This window comes from Mesoplodon bidens (assembly GCF_964165515.1).
Source record: "Mesoplodon bidens genome assembly, chromosome: 13".
NCBI lineage: Eukaryota > Metazoa > Chordata > Mammalia > Artiodactyla > Ziphiidae > Mesoplodon > Mesoplodon bidens.
Window position 1 is genome coordinate 73,349,698 of NC_138169.1, and position 20,546 is coordinate 73,370,243.

At 44.4% G+C, this 20,546-nt stretch overlaps 1 pseudogene across 1 annotated transcript; it reads left to right on the top strand.

Annotated features, from left to right (window-relative positions):
• The first annotated feature begins 16,421 nt into the window (after positions 1-16,421).
• LOC308627011 (ubiquitin-conjugating enzyme E2 N-like) lies at positions 16,422-17,123 on the top strand (annotated as a pseudogene). The gene has a single exon. The product of its transcript is annotated as a ubiquitin-conjugating enzyme E2 N-like (transcript).
• Positions 17,124-20,546: the final 3,423 nt, after the last annotated feature.

Sequence of the window (20,546 nt, forward strand, 5' to 3'; positions counted from 1 at the left end):
GAAAACAATAGCTATATAGACATTGGTATTTGGGTGTTCAAAACCATGATAACTGGGTAATAATGGGACAAGGGTCCTCAGTTGTATTCATAAGCTAGTGAAACCTGGATGTACCTAATGACATGTGTAAAGCCCTCGTCAAAATGCCCAACACAAAATAAACAATAAATGGATGAGTCTGACACTGATACTATTGTTCTCTACTCTCCTTGAAAGCAAATATTTTGGTTAACACTTGGGAATCAGAAAAGTTAGGCATATATCATTCATTTGACAAATGCTGAGTAGGATCTATGTGCTGGACCCTGGGCTAGATACTGGGAATAAGCCAACAGGACCCGTTCTCTGTGCTCCCGGGTCTCAGCATCTGACCTCGGGGGAGATGGAGAGGATGGGCAGTCACACCTTAGTGTGAGGAGTGCCCTGGTGGTATAAGGTGTGGTGGAAGCATCTAGGTCAGCACTTTCTAAACCTTGAGAATCATGGAAAAGCTCCGTGGGAGAAGTAACTTCTGTTATGAGCTTTGAAAGACAAGCAGAAGTTCACTTATTTGTTCATTTCATTTTCATGTGTTTATCCAGGACCTTTTAAGCCCAAAGCGTTATGCTAAAGCTAGGAACACAGCAACGACTGAGATAGGCATAACTCTGTGCTCACAAGACTTGCAGTGTATTGGAGGAGACAAACATTAAATGAATAATTGTACCAAGAGTGGGCGGGAGAGGGAGAAAGCTCCAGGCATCAGGACAGCAGACGCAGAGGCCCAGGGCTGAGAGAGAGATTCTGCTGGAAGGCTCTTTTTTTTTTTTAATTTAAGTATAGTTGATTTACAATTTTGTGTTAGTTTCTGGTGTACAGCAAAGTGATTCAGCTATACATACCTATATAACAAAGCAAAACAAAGCCATTGTGAATTATATATATATATATATATATATGTAAATTTTCATTTTCTTTTCCATTATAGGGTATTACAAGATATTGAAAGTAGTTCCCTGTGCCATACAGTAGGTCCTTGTTGTTTACCTATTTTATATATAGTAGTGTGTATATGTTAGTCCCAGACTCCTAATTTATCCCAACCTGCCCATTTCCCCTTTGGTAACCATAAGTTTGTTTTCTCTGTCTGTGAGTCTATTTCTATTTTGTAAATAAGTCATTTGGATATCACTTACCACATATAAGTGATATCATGTGATATTTGTCTTTGTCTGACTTACTTCACTCAGTATGACAGTCTCTAGGTCCATCCATATGGTTGCAAATGGCATTATTTCATTCTTTTTTTCTGGCTGAGTGGTATTCCATTGTATATATGTACCACATCTTCTTTATCCATTCACCCGTTAATGGACATTTAGGTTGCTTCCATGTCTTGGCTATTGTACATAGTGCTGCTATGAACATTGAGGTGCATGAATCTTTTCAGATTAGAGTTTTCTCCCAGAGATATGCCCAGGAGTGGGATTGCTGGATCGTATGGTAGCTCTATTTTTAGCTTTTTAAGGAGCCTCCATACTGTTCTCCATAGTAGCTGCACCAATTTACATTCCCATCAACAGTGTAGGAGGGTTCTCTTTTTGGAAGCCTCTTTTGAGGGGTGCGGAGTGATAGGGCTGAAGAAGCAACAGGGTCCAGATCACTAACTACCTGGTAAGTCATGTTGTGAAGCTGGGGTTTTATCCTGCCAAACTGGAGATCCCCTGCACGGAGTGATCAGTGCATTTTAGACAGTTCACTGGGGCTGCTTGGGTACTGGATGGGAGGAGACAAGCAGAGAGCGACTGAGTCCAGTTGGAAGACTGTTGCTGCAAGCCAGCTGAGAAGTGACGGTAGTTGGGACTGTTATGGCAGATGTGCTGTAGAGAAGGGGAGGACAGGAGAGCTATTCAGGCTCTAGTAGAGAACGATCTCCCCCACCCCACTCTTGGCGAAGAAGGGATTCCTCCTCCCCCATAGCGTTCAAGTGAAAAAGAGGCTCCCACTCCTGGGAAGCAAGACTTTGTATTTCCCTCCTGAACCAGGGACAGACAGACTCCTATCTGCCCCATTCCAGCAATGAGAGAAGAGTCCTTTTTTCCTGTAATACCCCCTTCCCCTGCAAGAGCATCAAGCCGGGAGAGGGGCAACTCCCCCACCCCTGAAACAAATGGGTGTGTGTGGAGGGCAGGGGGAGGGGAGCCCCGGGGCTGGCAGTTGAGAGACCTGGGTTTCACTGCCACGCTAGCGCCCAATCTCCTAGAGCAGGTCCCAGCCACGTCCCTGTGCCTCATTCTCTTCCCTGGTGAAGCCAAAGGGTAAGTTCAAATCCTGTAACCTGTAGGCCAGATTTCAGAGTAGCATTCACAGAAATGAAAGCCTTTTGAGAAGCTGTTATTTACTTTGGGGTTTGATAAAAGAACATAAAAGGCCCTGATTGGCGCTATTTAAATATTAGTTCCAGGACTGATATTTGCATTTAGGGTGAAATGAATTGATGCACATTATGTATGATTAACTCCCAAGCTCAAGGAAGGGAAATAATATACTGAGGTAGAAGGCAGACAAATCAGCCTGATCACGAGTAAAATAGAGCCCTTCCTATCAGCTCTTCTTCCTATTCGCTAACACTATCTATCTCCATCTTGCGTGTACATTTTCAAGTGGCTTTAAAAGCCTATTCTCAATGCTTCTAAAGGTTTTACAACCTCTAGGGGGAAAAATGCCTGCAATTGCACTATACAATAAACAGTAAACACTAATTGCCCCCCAGTGAAAAGCTAATGGTCTTCTAGGATCATCTACAACAGACTCCATTTAGCAGCAAATATTCTCCTGCGAACGGTCAATTCTCTTTCAGCAATAAGAATCAAGGCAAATGACCTAAACTTTTTTAAATAACAAAGGGTACAATAAATGGACCGAAAATTGCTCCTTTCTCCAGCAGCAGCGCTCTCAGAGGTAAAATTTCAAATTGCTAATGGCCAGAATATTGGACAAGTGAGGGTTTTCCTACTGAGGGACCAGAGAAGGTGACAAAAGATAATGGCTTTCACAGAGAGGGCTGGAAGCTGGGAAAATTAAATCCTTGGATCTGAGGCAAGATGGGAGCTGTGAAAATAGTTAGAATCAGAAAATTGTCTAGCTCTCTCTACATTAGCCTGGAAAGGAGCTTTCTGATTACTTGTTGCTCGATTTAATGGTATATTGAGAGCAGAATCAGATACACCACTGCAACCAAAAATCCTGGATAAATTGAACAAAATCTACCAATCTTCCAGGGAAGATACATAAAAATCACCTTTTTTGCACTTGGATCTTACGGGTACTTCTGAAATGCCACCTGATTCATGATGGTAAATAGCTAAAACTAATTTAATGACATGAATTGATTAAACCCTCTATCGAAAGGAATCCTTCAAAAAGGAATAACTGGAAGGGGGAAATCAAAGTATCATGGGAACATTACAGAGCTAGAAGCAACTGTGAGATCCTTTTCTGGACCAAGGACCTGAAACCTAGGCTTTGTCCTGAAATTTCCCTCTTTCTCTCCCTGAATCATTAATTCCTCCTTTTTACTGAATTTCTTTGATCTTAGGTTAAAAAATTTCCCTTTTCCCCACATCCTACTCCAGCTATGTCTCATTTTTCTGTTCTCCTTTACATCAGAACTTCTCCAAAGACTTGTCATACTTCCCGTCTTGACTGTCCTCTGTTCTCTCCTGAGTTCACTCCAATCTGGTGGTTGACTCCACCACTCCCCCCCAAATTGCTCTCGTCAAATCCATGAGGCAGTGCTTATCCCACCTGAGCGACAAATCGGGAGTGTTTTTACCAGTTGATCACTGCCTTCTTCCTGAACTTGGCAATCATGATGGCTGTTGCAGAGTCAGATTGATGTCCACCGCTGACTCATCCTTCCTTTTCCATTAAGAGCTGTTTCTGGGATGCAGCTGCTCAGCTGGTCACCACATTTCCCAGGTCCTTTGCCCACCTGGCTAGGGGCACAAACCTAGTTCTTTCAGAGGCATATAAACAGGAGTTCCTATTATCCCTGGCTAAGGATGTAGTGTTTTCTTTATCCTGCTCTTTCCCATCTCACTGTGTGTGGATGCCCAGGTGACCTTGGAAGCCACTTGTTGCAGGTGACAAAGCTTCTGTCAGCCTGGGTCCCTGAGTGACTATATGGAACAGAACCCTTCTGATGCCAGACACAAACATTGCCTTGGACTTCATAGGAATGAGACCCCAAATCTGAAATGGAAACAGTTAATGTGTTCAACTTATCCTATTCACAGGTCACTCTAACCCAACTTCATTTACTATTCTTCTTCTCCCAGACCTTCAAATGTTGGCACACTCCAGGGTTCAGTCTGTGGACCTCTTCTCTTCTCTATCCGCACTCACTCCCTCTGTGGCTCCGTCGAGCCCCACAACTGTACAGACATTCTCTAAACTGACAGTTCTTCCCTTGAAATCTCAAACCTTGAACTTCCCCTGAACGCCGGCCCCATGTATCCAATAAACACTGGCTACCTCCTCTTGGATATCTAATGGCAGCTCAAATGTAACAGGTTTAGAACTTTGCCTTGACTCTCTCCCCCAAATCCATCCCTCGTCCAGTGTTTCCCAGCTTAATAAATGGAACCAACATTTATTCAGTTACTCTGGCCAAAAACTTAGGAATAGTTCTATATTCCTGTCTTTTTCATAATCTGCTTTCAATCTCTCAAGATTAAACTCCCATCCATTCAAGCATTTAAGTATTTATTTCTATCCATTTATCACTACCTTTACCACTGGTCTGAACCACCATTACCTTTCTCCTGGACTTCTGCAAGAGCCTCCTTACGTATCTCCCTGCTTACCTTCCCCTCAATATTTTATTATTCTGACAGCAGCCACGGTGAACTTCTGAAATCACAAATCAGATCATGTTGATTTTCTGTAAAAAAACTTCCTATTCATTTTTTTAAATCACAAATAAAATACAATCTAGAGTCCTTTATTATGGTTTATAAGGCTCTACATGGTCTGGCCCTCACCAAACTCAAACCGCACCCCCTACCAACCCAACACCCACCCCTTTATTCAGCTCCTGTCACCCCGGCTTCTTCCTGATCTTCACTCCAACAGGCATGCCATTTGCTTGGGAGACTTTGCACTTACTGTTCCCTCTGCCTGGAACATTATTCTTGCACTCAGTTCCCTTCAACATACTTGTTTTGGGTTTTATTTTCTCCTCAGTTTTCCCTCCTGTTATGGATTGAATTGTGTCCTCCACCCCCAAATTCATATGTTGAATTCCTAATCCCCAATGTGACTGTATTTGGAAATAGGACTTTTAAGGAGGTAATTAAGGTTAAATGAGGTTGTATGGGTGGGGCTCTAATCCAATAATATTGTTGTCCTTATAAGAAAAGGAAGAGACACCAGGGAGGGGCACGCACAGAGGAAAGATCATGTGGAGACATAGCAAGAAGGTGGCCGTCTGCAAGCCAAGGAGAGAGGCCTCAGGAGACACCTACCCTGCCAGCACCTTGATCTTGGACTTCCAACCTCCAGAACTGTGAGGAAATTAATTTCTGTTGTTTAAGCTCCCCAGGCTGTAGTATTTTGTTACAGCAGCCCTAGCAGACTAATATATCTCCCCTCTGATTTCTCCAATGTGTCAACTCCCCCTACTCTTGATTTCTTACCTTAACCAGTTTAGACTCTACAGACCATCATTTCAACCACCTTCTTTTTAATATCTTCAACTCCCTTTCCTCTTGTCCTTTCATTTTACAGGTTCTGAAAAAAACCCCAACAAATCTGAAAATCAGCAAGTTGCCCTCTTCTCACCAACCAAAGAGAGTGATTTTATAGTAGATTCCCTCTGCTTAAAACCCCTTGGGGGGTACTTGCCAGAACTTGTGCTGCCAGTGTCCTTGTCCCCACAGTGAGCCACAGCTACACCCCTCCTCTGCAGGAGACCCTCCAACACTAGCAGAGTGGAAAGAGCTACAGACCAAGTCATCAAGCCAGTCAATGTGGGAGCTCTATCAAAATGGGTTGGGAAGATACCTCCACATGTTTTACAAAACATGGCAGTGATTACACCCATGCTTGCCAAACTTGGATATGACCCATATGCCAATCCACCTAACTATGGAAAACCTGATCACAAAATCCTTGAAAACACTAGAAGGCAGGGCCCTGGAAGCTAAGGACCACACAAGATTGGGTGATCTTGGACTTCCCTGGTGGTGCAGTCGTTAAGAATCTGCCTGTCAATGCAGGGGACATGGTTCAAGCCCTGGTCCGGGAAGATCCCACATGCGGCGGAGCAACTAAGCCCATGCGTCACAACTACTGAAGCCTGCGCGCCCTACAGCCCATGCTCCACAACAAGAGAAGCCAGCGCAACTAGAGAAAGCCTGTGTGCAGCAATGAAGACACAACGCGGCCAAAAATAAATAAATAAATAAATTACTTTTTAAAAAAAACCCCTTGGAGGCTCTTTGATTCCTCAGAATAATGTCCCAATTCAACACGGCCATGAGGCTCTTTGACACTTGGCCTCTATTGACTGCTCCAGTCTGCCCCTCACTTTGTCTTCTATACTCCACTATACTGGACTCTGTCACTTACCTCCCATACTCAGGTCTCTGCACATTCTCTTTTTTTGTGGGGGGGAGAGGTGGCGCGCAGTGCAGCTCTCAGAATCTTAGTTCCCTGACCAGGGATTGAACCCGTGCCCTAGGCAGTGAAAGCGTGGAGTCCTAACCATTGGACCTCCAGGGAATTACCTGCACATCCTTTTATACCTACCTGGAAGTCTTTTCTCCTGGCTAATGCTTACTCTTTTTGACATAATCATTGTTTTCTATTTAGTTTCTCTCCTGGAGGTTCTATACTGTCCCCTGCACCCAAAACTCTATCCCCACTTCCAGTCTCTGCTTCATAAAACTTGTCACTTTTAGGCAATGGTCTACCTCTTCCATATACTCTGAGAACCAAAGAGGGCAGGTGCCTTGTCTGCTCATTATATTCCCATTTCTAACACGAATTCTGGACCATGGGAGGGTTTAATGAATATTAGTTGAGTGAATGAATGAATGAATGTGTATAAGAGGGTTAAGAGGATAGAGTTCCCTCAATGTTTTAACCAATATCTGACATTCAAAAAACTACATATTTTCTACATAGTTATGTTCTACTTCCTTTAAGAGGCCCAGTAGAGCTGATGCATAGGAAGCAATTCCGAGAAAATTGCTGATGAGCAAGTGGAGGCTTGATGTCGGCCCAAGACTCCTTAATTAGAAAAGGAAGTTGTAGCCATTGTTATTCCCGCCACTATGCTGCACAAAAGAATGTAGATGTTGATGGGTTTTATGTGCAAGGCTAACCAGGATGTGATAAGCCTCTGGGTTGTGTTTGAAATATTTCAGATTATTTCCTTAGGATAGGTTCCCAGAAATGGAATTATCGGGTCAAAGTATACAGACGTTTCTAAGGCATTTTGCCAGATTCCTTCATTGAAGGAGTGGAAGTGAAACTGTGCACCTCAGGTTGGGACTTGAACCCACGCAGCCGGGACTCGAACCCGACCAGAACCCACGGTCTTCCAACTGAGATCACACGCCTGGTTGCAGGACTTAATGAAACTCAGGTTCTTGATGTCTCATCGCGGAAAGAATTTCGTGAGAGGCAAAGTGACAGGTAAGAAGTGGATTTATTTAGAGAGACACACACTCCACAGACTGAGCGTGGGCCATCTCAGAAGGTGAGAAAGGCACCAGCGTATGGGGTTGTCAGTTTTTATAGGGGTGGGTAATTTCATAGGCTAATGAGTGGGAGGAGTATTCCAGCTCTTTCAGGAAGAGGCGGGGATTTCCAGGAATAGGGCCACCGCCCACTTTTTGATCCTTATGGTCTTGGAACTGTCATGGCGCCTGTGGGTGTGTCATTTAGCTTGCTGATGTGTTACAAAGAGCGTCTACTGAGGTATAGTGGAGGTTGACCTGTCTGCCATCTTGGACCCACTTGGTTCTAATCCGTTTACGTCATGTCCTCTGGCTGTGTCATTGTTTCAACAGTTGTGCCCTGCCCCCTCCCTCCTGTTTCAGAAGGACTAAATTTCAATATTTATAAGGTGGCTGTCAGTGACTTATTTGATTTTTTTTTTTTCTGGCCACGCGGCATGCGGGAGTTCCCTGACTAGGGAACTGTTCTTCCACCCCTATAGTGGAAGGACAGAGTCTTAACCACTGGATTGCCAGGGAGGTCCCCTATTAGTGATTTATTTGAAAAGGTGTAGATGGACTCCAAACAACCATTGGCCAAGGCTAAACTAGAATGAAAGAGAAATATTTTTTCAATGGGGGTATCGTTTTCAGATGCTCTCAAGCTCCCTGTCATTGGAAATATTGAGGCCCTCTCCCCATCTTTGACAGCTCCTGACTGCATGAAAAGTGGCTCTGACCCGAGGTAGAAGGTGATCCACATCAGTGTTTCCCAAACCAGCTTGTCTACCAAAACCATTTTTTTAAATAAATTTATTTATTTTATGTATTTTATTTTTGGCTGCGTTGGGTCTTCAGGCTTTCTCCAGTTGTGGTGACTGGGGGCTACTCTTTGTTGCGATGCGTGGGCTTCTCATTGCAGTAGCTTCTCTTTGTTTTGGAGCATGGACTCTAGGTATGCGGGCTTCAGTAGTTGTGGCACGTGGGCTCAGTAATTGTGTTGCATGGGATTAGTTGTTCTGTGGCATGTGGGATCTTTCTGGACCGGGGCTTGAACCCGTGTCCCCTGCATTGGCAGGCAGATTCTTAACCACTGCGCCACCAGGGAAGCCCTACCAGAACCATTTAAAGGGCTTTTAAAAGTTAGACTCTAGATTCTGGGACTCTACCCCGGACCTACCTACTGAGATCCTGCATGTGGCTTTGGGAACCATGGAGCTACATGCCCCTCCAGCCATGATTCCAACATGGCTTCCAACTATAATTCCATGACATGATGGGTTTATCAGATACAGTTGAGGGTGTGAAAGAATGAAGTTCACAACTTTTCCTCTCATCTAACAAATGCTACATGCCCGGAAGGGAACCCAGGAAAACTATACAAAGATATGCTGCCTCTGCTCTAGATCCTGCCTTTGTGTAAACATCTCACCTTGCCTAAACCCTTGTTTTCTTGGCTGAATAAACTGGGATCTTGCAGCAGTGTGCATGTGTGCATGCATGTGTAGGTATGTGTGTGCCTGTGGTCTCTCTTCCCCACCCCCACCCCAGTCTACAAGATACCCACCATGGTGCAGAGGCCTGGCATGCATGATCCCAGACCGTTCAACATTGCCTTTCATTCACTATACAATCCCTATCTCCCTTCCCTGGTTTCAGTCCCCAGTTATGGAAGTCAGACTAACACAATTCTCTCGGGGAGCTTCAAAGGCAGCATAAGAGAAGGGAGCCCCTGGCGAGGAGTGAGCAAGTTCTGGTCTTCAGCTTCCTCAAGCATCCAAGAGGACGTCTGGCCCAAATGCTCTCTAAGAAACCTTCTGGAGCTAAACCCCATGGGTCAGGTTTTTTCTGTGTTTTGTTTTTTGTTTTAATGATGGTGTCTGGTAATATCATGCAGCTATCAAAAACAAAACGCTTGCATATTTTGCCACACCTTAGAAAAGTACTTGCAAAAGTATATTAAATTTAAAATACCACAAAGTTGCACAAACTGATGACAGTCAAATTGTGTATTACCATTCAAGAGGATAAAGGTACCTGGAGCTATGGAAAGTTTTGGGGTTGACCAATAAAAGTGAGGGTGAAAATAATTTAAATTACTCAACTTGTTCTACAAGTGGTTTTTTTTTTTTTTTTTTTTTTTTTTTTTTCTTTTTGCGGTATGCGGGCCTCTCACTCTTGTGGCCTCTCCGTTGCGGAGCACAGGCTCCGGATGCGCAGGCCCAGCGGCCATGGCTCACGGGCCCAGCCGCTCCGCGGCATATGGGATCCTCCCAGACCGGGGCACGAACCCGTATCCCCTCCATCGGCAGGCGGACTCTCAACCACTGCGCCACCAGGGAGGCCCTACAAGTGGTTTTAACGATAAATATTTAAACAATTTAAAACGATAGTAGTTCAGATGGCCCACACTGAGCCAGGAGTCCTTTCCCAGATGTGCAGTGTTTGAGGGGAGAGAAGGAGTTGTGTACATTTCTGTTAATCGTTAACTATGATTGGAGCCCAGTGTAGTTAACGTGGCTTGAGAAAAAAGCTTTCTGAAACATGGATGCCTTTTACAATTTTCTCAATTTTTTAAAAACTGAATTTTGCCTTTTCTGGGGCTCCTTTTCCAAGATTTCTTTTAATATTAATATTCCTATTCCTATTCTTTAAAAACTGTCAGTAAAATTTGTATTGATTGTAGGATGAAGGTAGATGCTCTTAAAACACAGATTGGAGATGTTTGGTAGTAGAGAGTCAAGGACTTATCCCAGTTCATTTAGGAAGGGTTTAGATCTTTTCTGTTCTCTTCAGGACTTCCTAATTTTGAAAAAACTGGGGATGTTTTGAAATGGACTAGTAATCAAGGAGGAACACACCTTGTTCATGAGATTACTTTGTACATTTTTATATTCTCAGTATTAAGGAAGGAAAATGGTTCAGTAAATATTTGTTGAATGAATGAATGAATATAGGGAATGCGCACATAAAATAAGCACGAATGAATCTATGGAAATAAATGGAAAGCTTCTATGGAAATGTACTTATCCAGTGTCTGGCAGACCCTTATGGTCATCGGCAAAAATACTCATTTTCCCCTAATCCCACTTTTCACTTGTAAAATATTAGAGTGGTTGACATTTTGCTAGGAATTCCTTTTAATTCTGTGATTAATGCACATCTCACAGTAAAGCAGAACTCTCTCTTATTAGCCTGGCATATGCTAAAAATTTGACTGTCTTGATTCACGGGAGAATGAGTTGCTACCGAACTGTGCCTAGCTTTCTGTGCTGAGTCAGAACTTGGGGGTCAGGAGGAGAAGCCTCTCATTTTTCCATAGCTTTCCAGGGGGTTTAGAGGCATGGCCGTGTTTGGGAACTCCTGACCCAGCTTCTTATTTCACAGGTGGAGACCTGGGAAGAGTTGTCCACAGATGGTCAAGGCTGAGAGTGCTTTCTTGTTGACCTTTGGTCTTCTACCCTCACTAGATCATTCATCCAATGTATCATTTTAATGCACGTTTTAACCCTGTCTCTGGTACTTTCTTGTGATTTGGGCCCCAGGGTTGTGGTTGAGAGTCTGTACCAAGGACAGGCCCAGGGTGGCATTCTACGGAGCTGGGCTCTGGGCTATGCAAATCCGGCTGCTGGCTCCAGGCCAGTAGGTAAATTCTGAGAAAACAAGCTCACAACTACTCACTGGCCAAGGAAGTCGGGCAAGGCCCCTCCCTCCGCCTATTCAAACAGGTGACCTTAGAACTCAGGAGCCGTGGATCAGCCACAGGGCAGGGAGAGCTGCTGGAGACACAGAGGCAGCCCAGGGCGGTGGCTTCAGCACCTGGGCTTTGGAGCCAGATGGCTGAGCCCATGTTCCAGCCCCCGCTTACTCTCTGCGCACTTTAGGAAGATTATTTTTTGTTAATGTCTCTGATGGTCATGAGAGAAACTTTAGTCATCTTCCTTGGGCAAGTTTCCTTCCCTGTAAACTGGGGATAATAATATTACCCACCTCTTAGGGTTGTTATGAGGATTAAGTGGGCTAATATTTATAGTGAGCCTGGAACAGTGCCTGGCATTTAGTAAGTACTAGATAAATGCTGGGTCAGTGCTTTATTAAACAATTTCCAAAGCACTTTCCACCTGTCTATTTCTTCCTCCTTTTTTTTTTTTTTTTTTGGCTGCACCGCATGGCATGCGGGATCTTAGTTCCCTGACCAGGCATCAAACCCATGCCCTCTGCAGTGGAAGCGTGGAGTCTTAACCACTGGATGACCAGGCAATTCCCTCCACCTGTCTTGATAATGGGTCCCTGGTGCCTCTTCGAAAGGTGGAGGATTAGACCCTGCCAAAACACATGCCGCAGGGAATTCCCTGGAGGTCCAGTGGTTAGGACTTGGCGCTTTCACTGCCAAAGGCCCAAGTTCAATCCCTGGTTGGGAAACTAAGATCCTTCAAGCCACATGGGGTGGCCAAACCGCCCCCAAAACCAAAAAACAAACAAACAGAAAAAAATGGTGCTTTGAAATGTGACTTTCTTTACTGGGTCACTAGACCGTCCTATGCTCTCCCAGCCACTGAGACCCCCTGACCAAGCAGCTGGTCTTCCTCTGGTGAGACAAGATGAGACCCAGTTTTCTTTGAAGACACCTAGGCTGCTGTATTAGATTGTACCCACCCTTTTCTGCAGTTAGTCTGTAGCAAACCCTGTTAGACTCGTGAGAAACTTGAATCTTTGATGCCCTGTTTTACTAGAGAGCCTCCAGGTCCCACGATAACAAGGAGTGGCGATGAAGCTCACATATTATGTGAGTCAGTGTCACTGAGTCAAGTCCTCACATCCATGGAGGAAAGGATCTAATTCAAGCTCCACCCCTGAGCTAGAAAATTCATGTTTAATCAGCATACCACCGGTTATTACATCTGACCTTCCCCAAAGTGCCACAAAGGAATGAGAACAACTGTCATGGGGAAACGGAAATTCTAAACTGCACTGGCTTTTTATTAAGTTATTACTTTAAAAAATAGTAACCACTATTCTGAATTTTGTGCTAATTATTCTCTTGCTTTTCATTATGGCTTTACTATATATGATATACCCCAAAATATATTTTTTAGTTTTCTGCATGTTTTCAAGTTTTCTATAAATGGAATCATACTGTATGTGCTCTTTTGTGTCTGGCTTCTTTAGCTTGACATATTTCTTAGATTCATTAGTGTGGTTGATGAGTGTAGCAAGGTGTTCATTCCATTGTGGTTATATCACTATTTACCTACTCTGATGTCAACAGGAATTTTGATTTTTTCCATTGTTTGTTTGTTTGATTGCTATTACAGGTCATGGTGTATTCCAGGGAATCCCCTGCCAGTCCAGTGGTTAGGCTGCTTTCATTGCCGGGGCCCAGGTTTGATCCCTGGTCGGGGAACTAGGGTCCTGCAAGCTGCACAGAGGGGCCAAAAAAACAAAAACAAAACCAAACAAACAAAAAACAAATCATGGTGTATTCCTACAGATCTTACCTGCTGCCTTCGTGTAAATGAAATCACTTTAACTTTTATGAAGACTATAGAATCTATCCAATGACTGCACTTACATTTCTTCATTTGGACTTCAAAATATCTGTCTGAGGGTTCTTCTCCTGCCAAGGATGCTGAAGGCTGGAAAAAGAGCTTTGATCCCACCCTAACAATAAGAGAAAGCTGGGTAAACTACAGCATCATACCTTTTCTTGGGCATTTCACACAGCAGATGCTGCAAGGCAGCTAAGTTGCTGGAATTCCAAGGAGGGAAAGGACCCACCCTAAGATGGGATGCGTGGACTGTTTCACCAGTGGCTGACCATGGGAGGATGAGGCGCCAGCCAGCATATAAGCAGGTAAGAAGAAATCAGCTAAAATTATAACAACTTGCTAAAGGCTGAGTGTGGACGGGTATGATAATACAGCACCCCAGAGAAAGCCAGACACAAGGGAAGTTGGCACTCATTTACAGCTCTTTTCTAGAGGCTTCCATGGGGTGCTCACAAGACCATTGGGGGCAGGGTGGGAGACCAGAGAGAGGCACCCTCGGTGGGGTAGGCCTGTGGGAGGGGTTTGACCACTGCTGTCCTACAGCATAAATCTCCACATCCCTGTGTGGACTCATTGCTTACAGAGCAAAAGTTTTAGCTGCTGGGGAAGGAGCAACAAACCTCCACTCCAAGACCAAGAAAAAGACCTACTGATTCTGGGGAAAAGATAGAAGAAAAAGCCTTCTATTACTGAGGGAGGAACAGGAAAGAGCCCGGGGTCCAGAATCCTATTCCAGTATCATGAGGTGTCTCTCTCCACTACTGGCTACCTACACACACACACACACACACACACACACACACACACACACACACACACACACACACACACACACACACACACGAAAGAGGCTATGTGAGGACACAGGGAGAAGACAGCCAGCTGTAAGCCAGGAGGAGAGCCTTTATTGGAAACTGAACCCTGCCAGACCCTGATCTAGGACTTCCAGCCTCCGTAACTGTGAGAAAAATAGAAAAATAGATTTCTGCTGTTTAAGCCACCCAGTCTATGGTGTTTTGTTATGGCTGCTAGAACAGACCAGTACAAGTGTGAATATACTTTATTCCACTGAAGTGTATACTTAATAATGGTTAAAATGGTAAATTTTATGTTATGTATGTTTTTTCAATATGGTAGCGGTTGCCCGCTGGACCATGGAGCTGAGCTGGACACTCACCAGGGTGAAGAGCAGGTACCCGCTGTCTCCTGTGAGAGGAGACACAGAGGACATGGCATCACACCAATGCCAGAGAAAGGCTTTCTGCTGCCTGCAGCATAAAAGAATTAGACATAATGGGTGTATAAGAGAGTAGCAAGTATTGTAAGTAGTTCTACTCAACAACCACACGGTATACAGAGCTTGTCCAAGTAAATAGTGTGATAACTCTCTGTTTTCATAGACAGTGCAAGTCCTTCTTACATATTATTTGCAATGATTGCTGGCTTGTTCAGTGTGGTTTTGGGTCTTTTAATTCCTTCCTGTGTACCTCCAAGTTTGGAAGACGGTTAGACATCCAAATGGCGATATCAGGTAGACAGTTGGATGGGAGGCTGGTGCTTGTGGGACAGGAGGAGGCTATGGGTTGGACAACAATCAATTTAATTTATGTATTTGTCTATATAAAGCCCTGGGACCAGAAGAGACCATGTCAAGAGAGAGTACGGATATAGAGAAGTAGAGATAAAGACAAAAGTCCTTAAGAACATCAACACTTAGAGGTTGGGGAGCTGAGGAGGAATCAGTAAAGAAGGAGAGGCCAGGGCAGTGGGAGGAGAAGCACAGAGCCTGAACGTGTTTTGAGAAGGAAGGAGATGTCAACTGCATCAACTGCTGCTGAAAGATGTAGTTGGGTGAAGATTGAGAACCATTGCCTTTGACACAGGTCACCATGTGGCATGATGATGACCTTGAGAAGGTCCATTTCCCTAGAATGGCAGACAGCAAGAAAGCCCAGTGGGGCAGGTTCAAAAGTTAACAGAGAGTGGGAAAGGGAGCAGGCAAGAGAGAGGAGCTGGAGTGGGACTTGGAGTCAAGAGAGAACATCTTTTGAAAGACGTATGTTATCCCACCATGTTTATTTGCCGATGGGAAGGATCTGGTTGAGAAGCAAGCCAATGTGGTTAAGAGAAGGGGTTAATTGCAGGACCAGAGTCCTCGGGAGCAGAAAGGTATTGAAATCCAAAGCACAGTGGAAGGGTTGGCCTCGCTAAGAGGGGGGACCCTCCCTCCCCTCTAACAGGAGGGAAGGTGGAATATGCAGGTATAATCCCATGTGAGGGGATAGACTGGGAGGAAGAAATGAAACAGCTTTTTCTAACTGCCTCCACCTTTCTATGAAGCACTTGGCAAGGACCACGGACTGAGGGGGCGGGGGAGCAAGGGTGATTTGAGGAAGGAGGAGAAAGTGTGAAATAACCTTCACAGACAGTAAGGAAGGGAATGTTTAAGAGAATTGTAGGAGGATTGACAGGCGTTCCTAGGTGCCACATGAGATCCAACTGCGGTCATACTTTTGAAGTAAATCAAGTCAACTTGGTTTGTGCAATGAAAAAAAGCATTCAGCTGTTTAGGCTGTAGGTGCGGAGTCAAGGAACAGTTGGGTTAGACCAGGGTTTGATTTTTCCTAGGTGTGTCTGCTAGGGTCTTTTTTGATGGCAAGTAGCAGAAAACCTCTCTCAAACTAGCTTAAACAACAAGAAAATGAATTATTTAACTTAGCAAAGTTCAGAGGTGGGTCAAGCTCCAAGGTTGATTGATTTCATAGTTCAACCATTTCATCAAGGATACAGGTTCTTTTTATCTCTACTCTGCTGTCCACGGATTGGGTTCTTCTTATAGCTTATGTCTGGCTCGTGACATGTCTGCGAGTGGTAATTAGGTCTACTTGCTTCCTCATTCATGTAGAGCAGGAGAGGAAAAATAGCCTTTGCTAGCCAGGGAACACAGGGCTTATCCTCCAGATGCCAACAATGACAGTGGGAATGCCATGGGCTAGCTGGCTTCATTCAGGCCTCCTTCAGGAGGGCCACGGGGTCACTAGGATATATTTAGACCAGTGGTTTTCCAGCAGCATTAGCATCGCCTGAAAATGTATCTAAAAAGTAAATTCCTGGGCCTCCATGAAGACCTGTTGAATCAGAAATTCTGGGTATGGGGAGATGAGACCAGAGGCCGAACTCGGGATCTGACAAGATGGCCGGGCTGCCCCGCAGGATTATCAAGGAAACCCAGCGTTTGCTGGCAGAGCCAGTTCCCGGCATTAAAGCAGAACCAGATGAGAGCAACGCCCGTTATTTTCATGTGGTCATTGCTGGCCCGCAGGATTCCCCCTTTGAGGGAGGGACTTTTAAACTTGAACTATTCCTTCCAGAAGAATACCCAATGGCAGCCCCTAAAGTACATTTCATGACCAAAATTTATCATCCTAATGTAGACAAGTTGGGAAGAATATGTTTAGATATTTTGAAAGATAAGTGGTCCCCAGCACTGCAGATCCGCGCAGTTCTGCTATAGATCCAGGCTTTGTTAAGTGCTCCCAATCCAGATGATCCATTAGCAAATGATGTAGCGGAGCAGTGGAAGACCAACAAAGCCCAAGCCATAGAAACAGCTAGAGCATGGACTAGGCTATATGCCATGAATAATATTTAAATCGATCCGATCATCAAGTGTGCATCACTTCTCCTGTTCTGCCAAGACTTCTTCCTTTTTTGTTTGCATTTAATGGACACAGTCTTAGAAACATTACAGAATAAAAGTCCAGACATCTTCAGTCCTTTGGTGATTAAATGCACATTAGCAAATCTATGTCTTGTCCTGATTCACTGTTGTAAAGCATGAGCAGAGGCTAGAAGTGTCATCTGGATTGTTGCAAAACGTTTAAAAGCAGTGGCCCTTCTCTGCTTTTATTCATTTCCCCATCATGGTTTGAGTATAAAGCACTGTGAATGAAGGTAGTTGTCAGGGTTAGCTGCAGGGGTGTGGGTGTTTTTCTTTATTATTATTATTTTTTTGGTGGTGGGGGGAAGGTAGTTTTATTTTAATTTTATGGGCTTCTTCCCCCTTTTTATGGTGATCTAATTGCATTGGTTAAAAGTAGCTAACCAGTTCTTTAGAATATGCTCTCTAGCCAAGTCAACTTTATTTAGACACTGCAGATGGACAAGCTTGATTGTTTGAACCAAAATGGGAACATTAAACAAACATCACAGCCCTCACTAATAACATTGTGACTTTACTGTCAAGTGTAGAATCCTCCCCTCAAGAAAAAGCTTGTGACCATTTTGTATGGCTTGTCTGGAAACTTCTGTAAATCTTACGTTTTAGTAAAATATTTTTTGTTATTCTAAAAAAAAAAAAAAAGAAATTCTGGATATGGGGTCCAGCAAACTTTAAAAGCCCTTCAGGTTGATACTGAGACTCACAGTCAAGTTTGAGAATCCCTGGCTTAGGATAATATGGTGAACACCGTGAATGAAATGAGGGCTCTGTTAGGAAGGAGGGTGTGGGTAACAGACCGGATGAGCATCTCAGACTGAGAGACGGTCAGCAGAGTTAAGGGTGTTTGCAAGAGAGAGATTCTAGCGATGGGCCCTGAAACCTAAATTTCATGAGAAGGCAAATGAAGATACAAAGGAATGATGGATGGTGGAAAGGTGGGGCTAGAGAACTGAAGAGCTTGCTGAGGCTGGAGAATTGGAGTGAGTGGGCAGGTCAGAAGGTGTGACGGCCATGAGAATGGACTCACAGACTCCCAACCGCAGGAAGTGTAACTGACCAAGGGCGCTCTGTTTGCACCAAGATCACACTGACGATGGGCTGCTCCAAGCCAACAGATGACTGTGGCAAACGGTACCAAGGCCTACGGGTTTAGGGGCACACGTTCCTTACGTGGCTGACTTCGGCTCACTGTCTTGAAGGACCCCTCGATGATCTTGGTGAACCTTCCTTAGATGGCATGACAATCCAAGAGTCTCCCACCCAGCCTTCTCTCCCATCCCCCTGCATTCAGCCTCACCCAACTCCCTCCCCGTTTTTTCTCACAAAGGCACTTCCCCTGTTAAAATCCTTGCACATTTAATTCCATCTTGGCAGCTGCTTCTTGGAGGACCTAGACTAACACAGAAGGTGATGGTTCTTGAGTAGAGTTTGAAACTGAGATTATGTGTCAGGCATTGTGTGCTATGTGTGGAGCCTAAGAAATAAATAACATGGTCTCTACTCTGTAGGAGAACTGGTGAGAGCTAGAGATGCATTACCGACCATTGCAGGACAGCATAGGAAGGACTACAATAGGGACTGACCTGGGGGAGTCCCAGCAGCCCTGGACATGACTTGGGCATCCACAGGGATAGTGAGGAAGATGGTGACACTTTGGGGAGGTGGATATCCCACCAGCTGAAAACACATCCATTAGGGAATTCCCTGGGGGTCCAGTGGTTAGGACTCTGCACTTCCATTGCAGGGGGCATGGGTTCGATCTCTGGTCAGGGAACTAAGATCCCGCAAGCTGCGAGGCGAGGCCAGAAGACCCCAGAAAACAAAAAAACCCACCCATTAGTTTAGCATCCGGCCTGGTGTTCAGCTGTTACCTCGTAGACAACCCCACAAACACCTGGGTAAGTATAGCTCAGTTACTTCTCTGAATGAGCACAGCCTCCACGGATGTCACCTCTCCAAGGCATTATAAGACAATTCCTACCCCTGTTTCCCTTCACTGTGACTTCATGGGAATGGAGAAGCAAGGCAAACATTTTATAACAATTTGGTTATGATAATGACAAAGTGCCTGTTTTCTGTCTGCATTCCTCTAATATTTCCCTTGGTGGATGCCGCCCTGCATTGCCCCTGCTGGTCTCACTGGGTGATTGTAGGGGTCATGAGATAATGTTTGTGAGCTACCCTGGAATCTGTGAGCTGCTCTGTCATGCACGTGCTTATTACAATTCTACCCACTTCGGCTACACGCACGAGCTCCGCCCTCCAAGCTGAAGGGAAGTCGGCCCCTTTGGATTCTTAACCTGGAATTGGACTTCAGGGAGACTGAATCTCCTGGAGTTCTGTGTGTGTGTGTGCATTTGAGGGGCATAGAAAGGGGTTGGGTCCACAGTTTTCATTACTTCTCAAGAGTCTGTGACTTCAGATGACCTCAGAAATACTAACAGTAAGACACTTCTTTTTTAAGGGAAAACTATTCAAACAAGACCTTAGACGGGAAGGATCTGGGCTGTGAAAACTTTGCCTTTAAAGCAGATCTGTTGTGAAGTAAGTCAGAAAGAGAAAAACAAATACCGTACGCTAACACATATATATGGAATCTAAAAAAGAAAAAAAAAGGTTCTGACGAAACTAGGGGCAGGACAGGAATAAAGATGCAGATGTAGAGAATGGACTTGAGGACACAGGGAGGGGGAAGGGTAAGCTGTGACAAAGTGAGAGAGTGGCATGGACATATATACACTACCAAATGTAAAATAGATAGCTAGTGGGAAGCAGCCGCATGGCACAGGGAAATCAGCTCAGTGCTTTGTGACCACCTGGAGGGGTGGGATAGGGAGGGTGGGAGGGAGTGAGGTGCAAGAGGGAAGAGATATGGGAACATATGTATATGTATAACTGATTCACTTTGTTATAAAGCAGAAACTAACACACCATTGTAAAGCAATTATACTCCAATAAAGATGTTAAAAAAAAAAAAGCCATAAAAGGGGTTCAGGCCCTAGTCCTGGAAGATCCCACATGCCGCGCAGCAACTAAGCCCGTGAGCTCTAGAGCCTGCAAGCCACAACTACTGAAGTCCGCACACCTAGAGCCCACGCTCCGCAACAAGAGAAGCCACCACAATGAGAAGCCCGCGCACCACAATGAAGAGTAACCCCTGCTCGCCGCAACTAGAGAAAGCCCACGCGCAGCAACGAAGACTCAACGCAGCCAAAAATAAATAAATTAATTACTTTAAAAAAAAGCCATAAATAAATAAATAAAAATAAATAAATAAAGCAGATCTGTTGTAGTAGTTCTCCAGCTTTAGATTAAAAGGAAAACCCCCTTAGCTTTGTGGTAATACAAGAAATATTCTAGAACTTTGTGGGGAAATAATGAAAGGAGGAGGGTTTATGGAACAAATGGGAATTAATTTTGCTCCTTAATAAACCCTATGACATAAGAAGATTTTTTATCTCCATAGACCACTGTCTTGGTAAACTGAGAACTAAAAACAAACAGAAAAACATGATAGTTTTTCTTTCCATTTTTTTGGTAGACAATTAATTTAAATAGTCCTAGATGTTT